The sequence below is a fragment of the Myxine glutinosa genome, chromosome 8 (assembly GCF_964187855.1).
Source record: "Myxine glutinosa chromosome 8, kmMyxGlut1.1, whole genome shotgun sequence".
NCBI classification, from domain to species: domain Eukaryota; kingdom Metazoa; phylum Chordata; class Myxini; order Myxiniformes; family Myxinidae; genus Myxine; species Myxine glutinosa.
In genome coordinates, this window is record NC_136268.1 from 61,241,863 (window position 1) to 61,256,564 (window position 14,702).

The 14,702-nt window shown below is 44.9% G+C and overlaps 1 long non-coding RNA gene across 1 annotated transcript in view; it reads right to left on the minus strand.

The window, feature by feature from the left end:
- Positions 1 to 8,521, minus strand: part of LOC137418078 (uncharacterized) — a 26,306-nt gene extending 17,785 nt beyond the window's left edge. Inside the window, exon 1 of the long non-coding RNA XR_013624315.1 lies at positions 8,396 to 8,521. This is a non-coding gene — a long non-coding RNA (uncharacterized LOC137418078). The remainder of the gene's footprint in view (positions 1 to 8,395) is intronic.
- Between the last annotated feature and the right edge of the window lie 6,181 nt (positions 8,522 to 14,702).

The following is a 14,702-nucleotide window of genomic DNA, read 5'->3' on the forward strand; positions in this document are numbered from 1 at the left end:
TCGGATCCAGCTACTAAAATTTTTAAGTGATTCTTCACCATTGGGATAAAGGGCCAAAAGCGATACATAGCAGGATATCTCAAAAAGTTGTGGACGGATTTGGACAACACTCGGTGGACTGGTTGGGTGTCTGACAAGGACGATTCGATTCGATTTTGGTGGAGATCTCAATATGGATTCGGATATGAGAGTTATTTAATTTTTTAAGTGATTCTTCACCATTGGGAGATGGGCCAAAAACGATACATAGCAGGATATCCCAAAAAGTTATCGATGGATTTGGACGAAACTTGTTGGACAGGTTGTGTGTGTAACAAGGAAGAATCGATTCGATTTTGGTGAAGATCACAATGTGGATTCGGATATGAGAATTATTTAATTTTTATAAGTGATTCTTCACCATTGAGTGATATGGCCAACCAGGCGGAGGTATGCTCTCTACTGAGCGCCGTTCTAGTTTTTAACTGTTCTCGTTATTTTGAGCATACGGACGAAGAAGACGTCTGAATACAAATGGACACGGACAGGCTTTGCATTTTCAGATGCTTTCTAGTTATACCTGTGAATGGATTCACATTAAGATTCTGCAAGTGGCATCATGGAGAGTGAAATACAGAGGGATGTAACCTTGTACTTACATAATGCAAAATACCCAGAAAATTCCATGAAAGGATAACGAATGGGACGACTACCAAATAAGGTGCCTGCACTGCCGCCCACAGACTCGTCCTGCCATCATCGAGCGCGTTGCCCTGGGGACGTCACAGGAGCTGCACAAGACTTGCAAAGTGTGCTGCAGCCACGACCTCATGTAACGCTCCGAGCGTGCTTGTCAGCAATGGGATTGTTCGCATTATAACGTTGCCTGGAGCGATGACCTCACTAAACAGGCAGCAATGAGGGTATTTTGCACGAAGTGGAACAATCAGCTCGACATGAGCTTTGGAAACGACAATGGTGAGACACAAGGCACATTTATACATCGGTGGACGTTTTAAATACAACTTGCACATACTTATTGTTTGCATCAATAGCCCGTCATCTTACAATATTGGAGGGTTTTGTTTGTGCCTATTAGTATTACAATTTCATTTGGCATGTATTGTTGCCCGTGTAATGCAAGTCACGCCTTTTTAGTTAGAGACTCAACATGAAATAACATGGTGATGTCTGCATATAGGTAGGTATACCAACTCTGGGGCTCCATATACTGTATATATACACACACACCCATATATATATATGTTGTTACGTTGGTGGGGGTAAACAATGAAATACCTTAATCGAGATAGAATTGTGTGGATTAAAATGCTCCGTATGCCGCGAAGAACCCATCTCGATGTATATAAGTAGGCCGTCTGTCCGGGTAAGAGCGTTTGCATGTCGCCATAAGGAGGGTGGTTTTGTGCTAATTAATTATAGGGACTGTAAGGTTAAATTCTCCTGTACGTGATTGCCTCCCTGTTGTTTTTCCCTAATGTTCTTATTACATTCGGCAAGCCAGGAAATCAAAGGCTCAGTAAAACAACGATCGACCTATAACAAATGACTCATTCGCTCGCCACGCCACCAGGTCCTCCAAACCAGGCACATTTGCCAGTCAAATCCCGCCTCACGGCGTTCGACGTCATCCAAACATTCCCGAACAGAGATTAGACTCCGCCCCTGACGACTCGTAACGAGGAGGCCACGCCCCGGCTTTTGCAATTGGTGGAGGTGCGATGGGATGATTCATAGCGCTCGGTGATTGGACAGAGTGTGACGTCATCGTGGAACATTCGAGAGTGAAGGGAAAAGATGCGGTCGCACCATCTTGCTCTCTCTCTCTCTCTTGATCTGTGTCACGCGTGAGGGACTGTCACTTCGCTATCTCTCCGTTGTCTTGGATGCAGTTAGCTCGGTGGCGTGTGGTCTTTGGTTTGTGTGCACTCTTGGGAAAGGGCTGGTGAGAAACAGCGGTTCGGGACGGTCAGGAATACAAGGCACAGGATCGACGTCGCCGGTGGACTGGGTCCACGTCACGTTTCCTCTGGACGTCGAGGAGCACGTCAACCATTCAACCATTTGTGCGTTTCTCGCGCGGTGGTTCGAGGCGACAACCAGCAAGCCTTACCAGCCATTTGCGGACGCAAAGCTCAGTGCCGGCGGATTACCAAAACATTATTTATTTTCTTTCATTATCTTTTCCCCTTGTTTGTATACGAGTCTGATGGAGACATCTCAATTAGGAATTTTAGTTTTTACCTCAACTTTCATTATTACTTGCATTTATTTTCATTAAACCATTAGTTATCGAATTTTACTTTTCTTGTTTTGGGGATTTTGCTGTCCCATCTTTGTGTTTGTCGGTTCAGATAACACCTGCGTGTGTTTCCGATCAGCTAAGACTTCAAACCTTCCTGCGCATGGGCAGGATTTTAGGACCCGTGGGCTGATGCCGTCTGATCCAGTTGCAGAATCAGAGTCGAGGTTTGACAGAAACTTCTCCACCTTGTCAGGAGAGAAGGACACAGAGTCCAGGAGCAGTTTCTTTAGACTGGGAAAGGTGGGAACAGAGAGAGATGGGTTTGGGTAAAGATTTTGAGGCAAACACAGAGTTCAGGCATTCAGCTTTTTCACATGCGGGGTCAGCCGTTTGAGGTAAGGGAGGGGATGGAGGGGGAACAAACACCAGAAACTGATTTGACCAGACGCCACCAGGATTTGGAAGAGGGACACGGGTTTGAGAGTTCACTCTTGAGAGTAGATCGATATTGTTTCCTGGCTCTCCTGAGGGGAGACACACACTTGTTCCGGGCTTTGTGAAAGGAAATGAGATTGCCTTCTGTTGGATTTGCCTTCCAGGAGGTGAAGGCAAGTTGTTTCAGGGCAACAGCCTCACCACAAGATTCCGTGTACCATGGATGGGAGGAAGGGTAAGACAACTGAAGAGAAGATGGGGTAAATCTGTGCATGAGAGAGAGCAATTTACTTTGGAAGAATTCCCAGGATGAGTTGATGTCAGGGCAGTGGAGATGGGAGACCAGTCCAGATGATTGATGGCTGCTTGAAGACCGTGCCAGTCAGCCTGAGTGAAATGCCAGACTCATCGACGCTGAGGAAGCTCTCTGAGAATGGCCAGAGATATGTCCACTTTAACAAGCACATGATCAGAAGAACCGATTGGAGCAGAAGAAGAGGAGCAGCAGACATTTGCAGGGAAGTTTGTCATAATCAAGTCTAGAAGAGAGGATGACTGATATCCGGGTCGGGAAATTTACAGATTGTGTCAGTCCTAGTGAGTCACAGAAGTCCTTTGCTGAGGAGCCATGGCTGGTGAGAGAGGTACCCACACCCAACCACCTAGCATGATGACAGTTGAAATCACCACATATGAGGAAGAGAGAGAGTTGGGATGAGTCGATAGAAGTTGGTCCATGTTATCAGACAGCGAGATGTGGACAGAGTCATCGCTGTTTGGTGGACCGTACAGCACACATTTTAACGAAAGGTGGGAGCAATGGGGAAGCTGTAGCCAGAGGTACTCCTGGGGTGAGGTGGAGGGAGGGCAGTGCAGGGAGAGTGAGGAAGAGAGTTTTTGATAAAGATAGCAACCCCACCTCCAGGACGAGGGTCAGATCTGTCATACCGGAGGAGGGAGTAACCAGGGAGATATATTAAGGAATCAGAGACATCTTGAAGGAGGAAAGTTTCTGATAAGCAGATTAAGTCTGGTTTGTCAGAAGCAACCTGTATGGAGAGATCAATCAAGTTTGAGGGAAGGCCCCGGATGTTTGTAGTCTATACCGTTAAGGAAGAGGAAGGGGGAGCATACAGGACAGGGGAGGGGTAGGGTAAGATGAGGAAGAGGAGGAGGAGGTAGGGAGAGCTGTTGATTGTGTGTCAGAGATTTCAGGAGAGCTAGTAGAAAGGGAAGGATGAGGTGGACAAAATGTTTGATGGTGATTGGATGAGGAACAATGAGGTGTTTTTTTAAAGGGGTGGGGGGGGGGGGCAAAGCAAGGAAGAAGGTTGGAGGAGATGGAGGTAAGAGTTTGAAGGGAGAGGAAGCGGGGAGGACACTTTGAGGAGGAGGGGTGAGAGGGGAGAATTGGAGAAAAGAGGAGGGTGGGAGATTTGAAGGGGAGGGGGAAGTTTTGAAATGGAGGGGTGAGGGGGGAATTTAGGAGGGGAGGAGGGAGTTTGGGAGGGAAGGGGTGAGGGGGGAGTTTAGGAGGGGAGGGGTGAGGGGGGAGTTTAGTAGGTGAAGGGTGAGGGGGGAGTTTAGGAGGGGAGGGGAAAGGGGGGAGATTTGAAAGGGATGGGTGAGGGGAGAGTTTAGGAGGGAAGGGGTGAGTTTGGATTTTAGAAAGTGTTGGATGATTAATGGAAAACGAACATTTACTGCAAAAAGAGTTTCTTGTGATTTTCAAGTCAGAGATCTGTTTGAAAACGTTGGAGGAGGGGTGGAATGCAGGTGAGTTTAGGCAATGCAGGAAGGAAGAACTGTGAGAGATTGAATTTTTATTTGAAATAAAGAGATTTGGTGAGCAAATCGAAAACAACCTTTTAAAGAAGAAGAAGAAAAGTGTGTTATAATATACAACAGAATACAACACTTCAGGAGAAATTTTAAACATGTTTAAACTAAACCGTGAAAACTATCTGGGGAGATTCCCTAAATTAGGGCATGAAGGATTCCTAAGGGGGATTAAGGATTCCAGCACAGGTTCAGAAGCAGGAACAGAAGAATAGGAGATTGACAGCCAGGAGAGCAGAGAGCGAAGGAACAGGGAGGTGTATAAGCAAATGTGTTTGTATGGGAGGAGAGGTCTACTTTTTAAAATTCTTCGTTAATATGTTTTTTTTAAGGTTAGATGAAAGTGGATCAGAGGGAAAAGGATAAAGTTGAAGAAGTATGGTGAGAACTGGAATAGGAAAAGTGTTGGCTGGAGAGGATTGAGTTATGAAGGAAGGAGAGAAAAAAACGGGTGGAGCGAAACACGTGGTCGAAGAACGGACGAACATAAGGAGAGAAGGAAATTAGAAATTTTTTTGAGTTTTTTTTTGGGGGGGGGAATTAAGACTTTAAACAAAGGGTGAGATTTTCGGGGAAGTATGGGGTGAAAAAAAGACTGGAAAAAACAGTGAGAGAATGAAAGTAAATGGACCACAAACGACCGCGGAGATGAGACAACAAAGCCACGAGGCCTGGAAACCAGGCCTGAAAAACGCGGCAGGAACCAACCGACGATTATACACAAGTATGCACGATTTACACCGAGATATAACTATAAACATACAGTTTGCACAAGATCTGCCTGCAACCCTCTTATGGTTAAACTGCCAAAATCAAGACTCTCTGCTCACCTTCACTCCTTCATTCCTCTTTTCTCCCACCTCTGGAACAAACTCCCTCACTCTCTTCAATCCCACTTCACTCTCCAGGTCTTTAAAACAACTGTTCACCACCATCTCTTATCTTCCCCCATCCAAAACCTTGATCTTTTCTATCCCCGCTAATTTCACCCCAATTCCACTTTTTTGAAATACCAACTTTTGTCCTGGAAGCCCTTGGTGTCCTTGTGTTTTATACTTCTCCCACCCCCCCCCCTTCCCACGCCTCCTCCCCCCAAGCCCTCTCCCTCCCACACATCTCCCAGCTCTTAAATGTTGTGTGCTCTCAAGTGTTTGTGTGCTTCCCATTCTCTTGTCTTCCGCTCCCTCTTTTTATATATTTTGTTTGTCTGGTTGATTTGTTTGTGAAGTAAATGTCAGCTCTTTCACGAGCCTCGATTCAGTATACAAAAAAAAAAAAAAAAAAAAAAAAAAGGCACTCACACCGTAAAAGAAAAATACAGTTTCGACAAAAATACAAATTGGAGAAATTATTAACTTTGGTAGCGTGGAGAGCTTGGAAAATCACACGACCTCGCTGGCAAAACCGGCAGCGGAAATTAATGTGTAAAAAAGAAATATCATAATCTATTTGTGCAAAAAAACAAAAAATAAAAACTTCTGTCATTAAACAAGAGGAAAAAGACATAAATATCATAGTCCCCGTTGTTTTACTAATTTTGCTGCAAGGAGATAAAGGCCGTCAGTCGGCCAACTTTGGTTGGATTACAAAACAAAATGTTCCTCATATGTATACTCTCATGTATTGTCTTTGTGCCAAGTTTGAACAAAATCGGTCCATACATGTCATGAAATGGTTGGGGACACGTTTAAATACCAAAATGATCACCAGTCGGCCATCTTTGATCAGATCACAAAATAAAGTGAAGTAAACGTGTATGCCATCAGGTCTTGTGCTTGTGCCAAGTTTGAACAAAGCCGGACAAAGCATTTTCAAGAAATTTTTGGGGACACGTTTAAGTAACAAACTAGTCACCAGTCGGCCATCTTTGATCGCATCGTGAAATCAAATGATGTGCATATGTATAACATGATGTTGTCTTTTTTCCTAGTATGAACAAAATCAGTCCATACATCTCAGAGATATAGTTGCAGACGCACGCACCAACAGACGGACAGACGGAAAGACAAAACCCAATCCATAAGCCCCCATTTTGGACCGAGTCCAACAGGGGCTAACAAAGGTACCATTTTGAGGAAACAAAATGATTTGTTTGGGGTGATAGTGGCTGCAGTGTAATATATGCTGCTCAAAGAAGGTACTGTATGTTCTCATAATTCAGAGCAAAGAAAATAATGGTCTTTAATAAATAAATAAATTAATTTCATCTGACTTTTCAAACTGTATTTCACATGAGCATGGGCAATGAACATGTGAAGTAAAATGAAAATCGGCTTGGATGTGAAATGCCTCATGCGTTTTTAATTAAATAGTCGGGAGGCTGGGGAAATTCCTGAGAATTTATATTTACTTCTTGTTTTATAATTTATTATGTACATGTATATTTGAGAGAATTTATGTCCATCTACACTCCAGGGGGTCCCAGGATTACCCACCCAAAATACCGTTGCGATCAGTTCAGCCGTTTTTGCGGTACCTTCAAACGGACGGACGGACAGACGGACGGACATTTGGTGAATTATAGTAAGATGCTTGAGAAAAGACTTTTTACATGCTTGAGAGATTAGACTCCTTAAGGCCCCTAAGACCCTTGAAAATCTCGAACACACGTAAGTAAGACCCTTTAAAATCCTGAATACCCCAAATATGATTTACACCCTCAAGACCACAAATATCCCCAAGACCCGTAAAGATCCTTAAAGACCACCAAGACCTTTAACACCCTTAAGTTCTTGAAGACCCTTAACACCTCAAAGACCCTTAAGACCCCAAAGACCCTTAAGTCCTTGGAGAACCGTAAAACCTCTAAGACCCCTCACCCACCAAAATTACCTCACCTCACCATTTACCTCTCACTCTCTCTCTCTCCCCCCCCCCCCCCCCCAACCCTCTCTGTCGGTCCCCTATCCTTCTCTGTCTCCCCTCCCTTTCCTTTCCTTCCAATTTGCCCCCCTGCCCCCTCCCCTCATCCTCTCCTGCCCTCTCCCTCCTCCCCCTCCTCGCCACCCCCTCCTCTACAGCAACCCTACACGGCCACCCCTACCCTTCCCCTCCTCCCTCCCATTCTCTTTCTCCCCACTTCTCTCTTAAAATTTCCATTAGTGAAGCCACCCTGGGTTGCCCGGCAATACGGGGTACCTCTACTAGTACTTACTTTTTCCACATGCGAAATTTGCATTTATGTTTATTTAAATTATACAATGGACTACAAAATGTAAATGTTTCATGATATTTGTTATATTATATCACCTTTATCTATCAATATTGTTGAAATGAAGATCAAATAGCTGTATGTTGAAATATGTTGAAAAAGCCAAAACTTTACATGGGGTGTACTTACTTTTTCACGTGACTGTATATATGTATGTATGTGTATATTACCCCAAAGTGTATATTTATTGTGTATATTGTGTATGTGTATATTTATTCATATATATTGTAACGCATTACCTCCACAAACCCCGGTTAATTTGAGGGTTCTAATAACCCCCCCCCCCCCGAGTCCTCTACCTCCCACAGATCTCCCGATGTCCCTGCTCTCAAATGTTGTGTTTGTGTCCTTCCACCTCTCTCTACCCATCTTGTCTACCGCTCCCCTTATTTTGTGTTTTATGTGTCGGTTTGACTTTTTGTGTGATTAATGTTAGCTCTTTCACGAGCCTCGATGTTGTATACGAAAAAAGAAAAAGAAAAACCATGGTAAGACCACACCTATGCAATTGTCGAACAAAACAAGTAATTGTATTAATAACTCTCACATACACAATAATTAACACTTAAAGAAAGTACCATGAAAATATAAATTGCATCAAATGAACAATACATATGATGGTACCATCATTCCCCAAAGCTCTCAAAGCAATTAACTCAGGATACGCCAAACGTGAGTGGAAGGTAACATTCCCCAAAGTCCTTGCACTAAACCCCACGCTCGTTGAAGAATGAAGTCGTGCAGGATGGCAAGAAAGAGGCAGGTATCAACACGAGTGCAGACAAAGAGTTACGAGGTGAGAGGTCAGGCAACTGGCGGCTCACAGGATAACGATCCCCCAAAACGTGAGTGTAATCCACGCCTCACGTCCACCAACGATTAAGCCGATATGGAAAACCAACGGCGATCAACACAATGATGTCGACATGGGAATCCCAATGACAAAACATGAAGCACCAGGCGGACAGCCTCTTTGCGGACAAAATGGTGTATAGGCCTGTATAATGGAGACGCTGGCTCCCTCCAACAATAACTCACTCTTGGTGATAAAACCTGACGCAGGTTTAATTGCAATTGCAATATAGGACGATGTCGCGGGAAATCCCTCCCCCGGGAAGCCTCAACTCATTCGCGACCAATATCAAAAAAAGTCCGCTCGCAGCCCCGATGCGACTTTACGGATGTATCTCCCCCTCTCTCTGCCCATCTCGATCTCGCTTCTTACGGTTTCTTTGCTGCGTTTTCCTTTTTCCTTCACAAACACTTCTTTTCACCTTTTACTAAAGTCATCTCCATTTCATACAAAAATCTTAACAACAATATTACCTGAAACTAAAAATCCTAGGCAAAGTATATAATAACAACAAAGGCGGAAGTGACGGATCCGTAACAATATATATATATATATATATATATATATATATATATATATATATATATATATATATATATATATATATATATATATATATATATATATATACATATACATACATACATATATTAGCCGAAAGCACCCGGTGTTGCCCGGGTTCTTTTTGAATGAATTTACTACTATAATTCAGCTTTTACCCGCGGCCGTAGAAGATTGACTACTATAATTCAGCTCAGCTTTTAATTGCCAAATGGGCCCAGCCCGGCCAAAGCGGCCTCACCCGGCCTTGCCACCTAGCCTATAACCTTCCCGGGGCCCGTCCCGACATTTTTAGTTCTTTTTGAATGAATTTACTACTATAATTCAGCTTTGACTCGCGGCCGTAGAAGATTCACGACTATAATTCAGCTCAGCTTTTAATTGCGAAATGGGCCCAGCCCAGCCGAGGCGGCCTCGACCGGCCTCACCACCTAGCCTAGCACCGAATAGCCAAACTTGTAAAAATGCGATTTGAACTTGTCATTTTCAATGAACATGTACTCGGTCATGTGTGACAGCAATGATGCATGAAAGGCATCAATGGAAAGCTGAGGATCTCCTCATAATTGGTAAACCACATGTAAATTGTCAAACTAAATAACCTTTGCATATTAACTTTGCATATTAACATTAAAATAAATGAATGACATGTTTATCTAACTATTTATTCGGGGGAAAATTATTACGGAACTGTACCAAGCTGTTTTACTTTCAATTTTCAATGTGCCCTCCCTCGTGATCGATGCACAATTGCAGCCGAATCCCTTGAGTTCGGATTACCTTTTTTTTGATACGAACTGTATATATACTGTATGTATGTATATATATATATATATATATATATATATATATATATACAGTGGAACCTTGACTTACGAGTGCCCCAACTTACGAGTTTTTCGAAATACAAGCCGTCGCTCGGGCGGTTTATTGCTTTGAGATGCGAGCCGAGATCTGAGTTACGAGCTTTCGCCACCCGGTCATGTGGTTATCTTGCCGTGCAAGTACAGTATCTCTGTCGTATAGCGCTGCATTTTTGTTTTCGCATGTTGGTTATTTTGAGTTTACGCCGCCAGGTGGGTTCTGGTCACGTGGTTATCTTGCCGTGCAAGTACAGTATCTCTGTCGTATAGCGCTGCATTTTTGTTTTCGCATGTTGGTTATTTTGAGTTTAGGCCGCCAGGTGGGTTCTGGTCATGTGGTTATCTTGCCGTGCAAGTACAGTATCTCTGACGTATAGCGCTGCATTTTTGTTTTCGCATGTTGGTTATTTTGAGTTTACGCCGCCAGGTGGGTTCTGGTCACGTGGTTATCTTGCCGTGCAAGTACAGTATCTCTGTCGTATAGCGCTGCATTTTTGTTTTCGCATGTTGGTTATTTTGAGTTTACGCCGCCAGGTGGGTTCTGGTCACGTGGTTATCTTGCCGTGCAAGTACAGTATCTCTGACGTATAGCGCTGCATTTTTGTTTTCGCATGTTGGTTATTTTGAGTTTACGCCGCCAGGTGGGTTCCGGTCACGTGGTTATCTTGCCGTGCAAGTACAGTATCTCTGCCGTCAACTTGTTCAGAGTGCCGGCGATAGCTCGCCTTCTCTTTGTGGAAAACACGGTACTGAGAAGAAGAAGAGGATGATGTGCTTGGATATAAAACACGCAATCGTCGAAAAACATGAGCGAGGTGTCGAGGAGGACGTATATAACGGCAGAGGAGAAGAGCATGCCAGGCCACAACTTGTGGATATAAAACACGCAATCGTCGAAAAACATGAGCGAGGTGCCGAGGAGGACGTATATAACGGCAGAGGAGAAGAGCATGCCAGGCCACAACTTGTTCAGAGTGCCGGCGATAGCTCGCCTTCTCTTTGTGGAAAACACGGTACTGAGAAGAAGAAGAGGATGATGTGCTTGGATATAAAACACGCAATCGTCGAAAAACATGAGCGAGGTGCCGAGGAGGACGTATATAACGGCAGAGGAGAAGAGCATGCCAGGCCACAACTTGTTCAGAGTGCCGGCGATAGCTCGCCTTCTCTTTGTGGAAAACACGGTACTGAGAAGAAGAAGAGGATGATGTGCTTGGATATAAAACACGCAATCGTCGAAAAACATGAGCGAGGTGCCGAGGAGGACGTATATAACGGCAGAGGAGAAGAGCATGCCAGGCCACAACTTGTTCAGAGTGCCGGCGATAGCTCGCGTGCTCTTTGTGGAAAACACGGTACTGAGAAGAAGAAGAGGATGATGTGCTTGGATATAAAACACGCAATCGTCGAAAAACATGAGCGAGGTGCCGAGGAGGACGTATATAACGGCAGAGGAGAAGAGCATGCCAGGCCACAACTTGTTCAGAGTGCCGGCGATAGCTCGCCTTCTCTTTGTGGAAAACACGGTGAGATCCTTAACATCAAACAACTAATGGGACGCAAACGGGGCGCCCAGTTTAGCGGTACACACATTGATGAATCACCCTGCCTGTGATTCACCCATGACAGGTTATAGCTGGGTCGGGATTCAAACCCAGGCTGGACAGTTTAGACTTTAGAAGTCAAGTGTGCGTACCTCCAGTCCAGGCCATCCTGCCAACTTGTATGCTGCATACAGGTGAAATATAAAGCGCGAGATATTTTTATATATACTGTATATTAAAAAAAAAATTGGTGTGGTTTTTGGCAGGCTGGAACGGATTAATAGCATTTCAATGCATTTTAATGGGGAAATTTGATTTGAGAAACGAGCAATTTGAGTTATGAGCTCGGTCACAGAACGAATTAAACTCGTAAGTCAAGGTTCCACCGGTGGAACCTTGACTTACGAGTGCCCCAACTTACGAGTTTTTCGAGATACGAGCCGTCGCTCGGGCGGTTTATTGCTTTGAGATGCGAGCCGAGATTTGAGTTACGAGCTTTTGCCACCCGGTCATGTGGTTATCTTTCCGTGAAAGTACAGTATCTGTCGTATATCGCTGCATTTTTGTTTTCGCATGTTTCTTTATTTTGAGTTTACGCCACCAGGTGGGTTCCGGTCACGTGGTTATCTTGACGTGCACGTACAGTATCTCTGTCGTATAGCGCTGCATTTTTGTTTTCGCATGTTTCTTTATTTTGAGTTTACGCCGCCAGGTGGGTTCCGGTCACGTGGTTATCTTGACGTGCACGTACAGTATCTCTGTCGTGTAGCGCTGCATTTTTGTTTTCGCATGTTTCTTTATTTTGAGTTTACGCCGCCAGGTGGGTTCCGGTCACGTGGTTATCTTGACGTGCACGTACAGTATCTCTGCCGTCAACTTGTTCAGAGTGCCGGCGATAGCTCGCCTTCTCTTTGTGGAAAACACGGTACTGAGAAGAAGAAGAGGATGATGTGCTTGGATATAAAACACGCAATCGTCGAAAAACATGAGCGAGGTGCCGAGGAGGACGTATATAACAGCAGAGGAGAAGAGCATGCCAGGCCACAACTTGTTCAGAGTGCCGGCGATAGCTCGCCTTCTCTTTGTGGAAAACACGGTACTGAGAAGAAGAAGAGGATGATGTGCTTGGATATAAAACACGCAATCGTCGAAAAACATGAGCGAGGTGCCGAGGAGGACGTATATAACAGCAGAGGAGAAGAGCATGCCAGGCCACAACTTGTTCAGAGTGCCGGCGATAGCTCGCCTTCTCTTTGTGGAAAACACGGTACTGAGAAGAAGAAGAGGATGATGTGCTTGGATATAAAACACGCAATCGTCGAAAAACATGAGCGAGGTGCCGAGGAGGACGTATATAACGGCAGAGGAGAAGAGCATGCCAGGCCACAACTTGTTCAGAGTGCCGGCGATAGCTCGCCTTCTCTTTGTGGAAAACACGGTGAGATCCTTAACATCCAACAACTAATGGGACGCAAACGGGGTGCCCAGTTTAGCGGTACACACATTGATGAATCACCCTGCCTGTGATTCACCCATGACAGGTTATAGCTAGGTCGGGATTTAAACCCAGGCTGGACAGTTTAGACTTTAGAGTCAAGTGTGCGTACCTCCAGTCCAGGCCATCCTGCCAGCTTGTATGCTGCATACAGGTGAAATATAAAGCGCGAGATATTTTTATATATACTGTATATTTAAAAAAAAATTGGTGTGGTTTTTGGCGGGCTGGAACGGATTAATAGCATTTCAATGCATTTCAATGGGGAAATTTGATTTGAGATACGAGCAATTTGAGTTACGAGCTCGGTCACAGAACGAATTAAACTCGTAAGTCAAGGTTCCACTGTATATATATATTGTCGTGTTGACATTGTAGTGAACACCTCAGGGTGACGGATGGCCAAAACGAGCTTTACTCCGAGGCGTACAAGCCGAAGCTGGAGGGAAAAATAACGAAAATAAATATTCAGTGTCGTGCAGCCACTTAGCTCCGGTCTCAAAGAGGGTTTGGTGTGGTTCACAGGTCCCGCATCCCTGCGCGGGAAAACACGTGTTGGCACCAAGTTGCATCCACAGCCAGCCGCCGGTGCGAGGCAAACAGGCAAGAGCTCCTCCCTTGGTCCTTCTCGTTTGGCTGCACCGACCTCCGACCATCTCTTAGGCACCCCGCACAAAGCGCCACATGATCGCGTCCTCCTTCGAAGGAGACGAAGAGCAAGCGACCAGGTAAGAGATACTGTCCCAACCAAAACCAGAACAACAAGAGAGCGATTCAGGCGGAATCTTCCTCCTTATCCTTTCCAGCCCGAGCTGCCTTACGTCACATCACCAATCGCCGAGCGTGATTGAATCACCCTATCGTTCCTCAACCACTCATAAAGCTCGGGGCGTGGTATCCTTTCACACACGTCATCGAGGTGGAGCCTAATCCTTCAATGAGAAGGTTCACGTGACGTCAGTTGTTGGAGGGGCGGGGTTTAGTCCTATTGGGCAGCTGTGGGGTTTTTGCTAGCCCTGCCGGTGTTGTGGGTGAATCGAGCAGTCATGGCATGGCTTTTTGATGAATATGAAAATGAAGTGCAAAATTACAAGAGGCCTTTACACACAGAGGAATTATTACCCATCAGCCCTACCTCAATAACACAACTCCACTCCTCCGTGTGGAGACACATAAACGCTCTTACCCGGACAGTCAGCCTAACTTCATTTACATTGAGGTGGGTTCTTCTTTTCGCGAATGATATGTTCCTGGAAAATGCCGCGAATTGCGAAACCGCAAATGGCGGGGGAATTATTTCAATGGAAAAATGGAGGATAGGATCCCGAGTCATGAAAATCCGTGAATAGAGAGGTCCAAACTGTGAATGGCGAGGCAAAATCTGCAAATGGTGAGGCAAATCCCGAGAATGTCGACGATAATCCACAAAGATCGATGAAAGTCACGGAAATGGCGAAGCAAATCCCACGAATGTCGGCAATAATCCCGGAAATGGCTAGGCAAATCGTTCAAGTTTCAATGGGAAAAGGAAGACAGATAATTGCACTAATAGATATTGTGGAGGGTTTTCATTCTGTACATTAACTCGCGGGGATGATGTTGGATGCAGCTGGTGGAACATCCCGCGAAGCTCTCGAGAGTGGCTAAAATTTGCGG